Source organism: Trachemys scripta, chromosome 17 (genome assembly GCF_013100865.1).
Source record: "Trachemys scripta elegans isolate TJP31775 chromosome 17, CAS_Tse_1.0, whole genome shotgun sequence".
Classification (NCBI taxonomy): domain Eukaryota; kingdom Metazoa; phylum Chordata; order Testudines; family Emydidae; genus Trachemys; species Trachemys scripta.
The window spans coordinates 1,740,143-1,744,571 of NC_048314.1; the positions used below are offsets into that span (position 1 = coordinate 1,740,143).

The 4,429-nt window shown below is 47.4% G+C and overlaps 1 non-coding gene across 1 annotated transcript; it reads right to left on the bottom strand.

Moving 5' to 3' along the window:
* Positions 1-1,937: 1,937 nt before the first annotated feature.
* TRNAM-CAU lies at positions 1,938-2,011 on the bottom strand. The gene has a single exon. It is a non-coding gene; the product is annotated as a tRNA-Met (tRNA).
* Between the last annotated feature and the right edge of the window lie 2,418 nt (positions 2,012-4,429).

The following is a 4,429-nucleotide window of genomic DNA, read 5'->3' on the forward strand; positions in this document are numbered from 1 at the left end:
CCCCACACTACAAGAAGGATGTGGAAAAATTGGAAAGAGTCCAGCGGAGGGCAACAAAAATGATTAGGGGTCTGGAGCACATGACTTATGAGGAGAGGCTGAGAGAACTGGGATTGTTTAGTCTCCAGAAGAGAAGAATGAGGGGGGATTTGATAGCAGCCTTCAACTACCTGAAGGGGGGTTCCAAAGAGGATGGAGCTCGGCTGTTCTCAGTGGTGGCAGATGACAGAACAAGGAGCAATGGTCTCAAGTTGCAGTGGGGGAGGTCCAGGTTGGATATCAGGAAAAACTATTTCACTAGGAGGGTGGTGAAACACTGGAATGCGTTACCTAGGGAGGTGGTGGAGTCTCCTTCCTTAGAGGTTTTTAAGGCCCGGCTTGACAAAGCCTGGCTGGGATGATTTAGTTGGGAATTGGTCCTGCTTTGAGCAGGGGGTTGGACTAGATGACCTCTTGAGGTCCCTTCCAATTCTGATATTCTATGATTCTATGATTCTATGACCCAGTATGGCCGTTTTTATGTTTATGTTAACTGGGTATGCTTTGTTTGGAAAAGAGGAGATTAAGCGGGGACATGATAGCAGTCTTCAAATACTTGAAAGGAGATGAAGAAAAGTTGTTCTCTCGTGCCACAGAGGGCAGGACAAGAGGCCCTGGGTTCAAACTACAGCACAGCAGATTTAGATTAAATCTCAGGAAAATTCTCCTAGCTATAAGAACAGTAGGCCAATGGAACAGACTGCCTAGAGTAGGGTTTCTTTTCAAACAGGGGTCGCTGCTTGCTGTGGTGGGGCCCCTTGGGGGCCGGGCCGGTTTGTGTACCTGCCCCGTCTGCAGGTCTAGCCGATCACGGCTCCCACTGGCTGCGGATCACTGCTCCGGGCCAATGGGAGCTGCAGGAAGCAGCGCGGGCCAAGGGACATACTGGCCGCTGCTTCCAGCAGCTCCCGTTGGCCCAGAGCAGCGATCCACGGCCAGTGGGAGCCGCGATCGGTCAGACCTGCGGACGGGGCAGGTAAACACACCGGCCCGGCCTGCCAGGGGCTTTCCCTGCACAAGCGGGTAGGAAACCCTGGGTTTGAGAAACTCTGGTCTAGAGGTTGTGGAAGCTCCTTCACTGGAGGTTTTATAAGGAGGCTGGAGCCACCTGTCTTGAATGGTTTAGACACAACAAATCCTGCATCTTGGCAGGGGGTTAGACTAGACCAGGGGTAGGCAACCTATGGCAAGCGTGCCGAAGGCGGCATGCAAGCTGATTTTCAGTGGCACTCACACTGCCCGGGTCCTGGCCACCGGTCCGGGGGGCTCTGCATTTTAATGTAATTTTAAAGGAAGCTTCTTAAACATTTTAAAAACCTTATTTACTGTACATACAACAATAGTTTAGTTATATATTATAGACTTATAGAAAGAGACCTTCTAAAAACGTTAAATGTATGACTGGCATGCGAAACCTTAAATTAGAGTGAATAAATGAAGACTCGGCACACCACTTCTGAAAGGTTGCCGACCCCTGGACTAGACCCTTGCAGTCCCTTCTAACCTTAATGATTCTATGAATACCCAGCAGCTTGCCACATTAACTGAAGTTAACCTTCACTTTAATTCAAACACAGTCCTGGGTTGGTTTAGATTAAAAGTAAAACAAGTTTAACAAAAGAAGAAAAGGTTTTAAATTGAGTTCAAGTATAAAAGAGTTAGAAATGGTTACACACAAATAAAACTGAAAATTATTCTAGAGGCGAAGACTTAAGAAAACAAACTACAGCCTTTGTTCAAGGTAGTTTCCTTACCAATCTACCAAGGCAGTTGACCACCCTTCTGGTCAGGATCTCCCACAAAGTCTAACCACACTGGGCTAGACCAATAGTCCATTTAGCTCTGAATCTTGTCTTCTGACAGTAGCCAATACCAGGTGCCCCAAAAGCCACCCTGCAAGGCACCAGTGGGAGATGAACCCAGGATCTCCTGTTTATGAAACAGGTGCTTTAACCAGCTGAGCCATGGTGCCTTAGTCTAAAGAGCTTGGTTCCTTTGTCTTCTTAGATGAAAGATAACTTGGCATTCTCTTCCCCTCTCTTTATAGTCCAGTGAATCTTTGAAAGGGATCCTTCTGAAGGTTACCCCTCAAAGTTCATTCAAGGTTCGAGGAAGGCGACATGGAGTCTCCTAGTAAAAGTTTGTTTTAATTTCCTTTGCAAGCTTGACTTTTGGCAATTTTTGACCTCCAATATTTAGCTTTCTTTGCTGATCAACCCCTTTTTCCATTCCTTGTAAACTTAGTTTACTCCTAATACCCTTTTGGGGGTGGTTATTCATCCAGCTGGGTCTTTCCTCCTTACTTGGGATGCAAAATGTATGTTGCATTCCATGCCCTTCTGCAAGGCACAGTCCTCCCCTCTTCTCATGTGTCATGTGACCACCTGTACCTCCTTCATATCCCTCCCCAGAGCTCAGTACTCCCAGCATTGACCTCTGTGAGATCCTTGCACAGCCCCTGGTGTGCTCTGTGGGTCTGAACTGTTCAGATTGGGTCTGGAGTGTAACCTCCTTTGTGCAGGAACTTTTCTTATGTGCAGCTTCCCCAGTGCAGTTCTGCTGGGTGGATACAAATGTCTCTGGCACTTGGAATCTGAGAATTCTTTAGTCCTTAGGGAAGATGGGCTGAACACCCAATGAGCGAGAGCAGCATAGGAAACTACCACCTGGGATTTGTGTAGGCAAGAGCAAGGGGCACCAGAGAGATTAGGGTGCAACTGAAACTTTAGACCAATGTGGAACAAGCCTGTACCAGTTCACCACATATTGCAAATTTTGTATTACCGACAAATTTATTAGAGATGACAGTTTGAAGAGCAAATTATAATGAAAACAGATCATACGTTGCAACAGTCAGCGTTGTAACTCCCTGTATACAGTTCATGAGTGGCTATGAGAGCCTTCGTGTGCCTTCGGGTGTGACTTTGGGTGTGCCTTCACATGCTAACGGCTGTGAGAGCAAAGCGGGAAGGGGCTGCTCGTCCCTAGCAGAGCAGTGTGAGAAGTACTTTGAGCTAGAGAGTTAGGGAGGCACAGCAATTCCACAGTCCAGTTTGTACCCCGGAGCATGTCGCACACCCCCATCCAGTAATTTGGGGAAACAAAACATCACCCTTAGGCACCTCTAAGATGCAATATTCCCCAGTCGCAAGCACTGAATCTGCATATAACAAAAGAAACCTTTTATTAAAAGAAGAAAACATAATATTAGTTTGGGAAAACATTACAAGTGCCCCACAGTACGTTGGTCAGTGGCCTTTGCCTCAGTTTCCCACCTTATGGTGTGAAAGTCCAGTGGATAAGTGTCTCTTTAACATGCCACAGCCCTTTTCACTCTGGTACGCCCGACTCACGGTTTGTTGTCCAAGCTCAATAATGACCCAGAGTCCAGGGATGTCTTGGGGTGGGTTCGCCTCCTACCACTGAGGGACAAGGGCAGTCGAGTGATGCCTCCGCCTCTGCTCACCGATGTCACTGAGGTCTGCCACAGTCTCTGCTGCTGCTTGTCACCGTCTCTGCTGTTGTCATGGTCCCTGCCACCACAGCTCACTGTTGCTGCCGAACTTGCGGCTTACCACTGCAACCAACACTGCTGTCTCCAGCTGCTGTGTTCTGAAGTTCCACCACTTAGCCCACTTCTCAGCTCTTTGGTTCCCCACTACCCAGTGAAATCACTAATCTGCTGCTGCCTCTTCTGCACTGCAACACTGTCTCCATAGCAAGGCTACTGGGGTCCCAGTGTGGGCCAGCTGTGGTCACTCAGTTAGGGTGAACTGCAAACAATGGGGCAGCCAAGCCCCAAAAAGCTGGTGGATATTCCAATACCTAGATTCACCATGCCAGCATCAAACAGCTTCTTTATTACCTCACTGGTTGCTCAGAAATCCCAACAACACAGTTCCCTTCAAGTGATTCAGACCTCCATCCAGGTACCCATGAACAAAAAAACTTCAGAAACAGACTTCAAAGAGAAACTGCAGAACTAAAATTCATTTGCAAATTTAACACCATTAATTTGGCCTTGAATAAGGACTGGGAGTGGCTGGCTCACTACAGAAGCAACGTTTCCTCTCCTGGAATTGACACCTCCTCATCAATTATTGGGAGTGAACTATATCCACCCTGGTTGAATTGGCCCTGTCAACACTGGTTCTCCACTTGTGAGGTAACTCCCTTCTCTTCATGTGTCAGTATAACAATGCCTGCGTCTGTAATTTTCACTCCATGCATCTGAAGAAGTGGGTTTTTTACCCACGAAAGCTTATGCCCAAATAAATCTGTTAGTCTTTAAGGTGCCACCGGACTTCTCATTGTTTTTGTGGATACAAACTAACACGGCTACCCCCGATATATTGAGAGTGAGCATTGTAGGAGCAGCAGGGACTTCTCC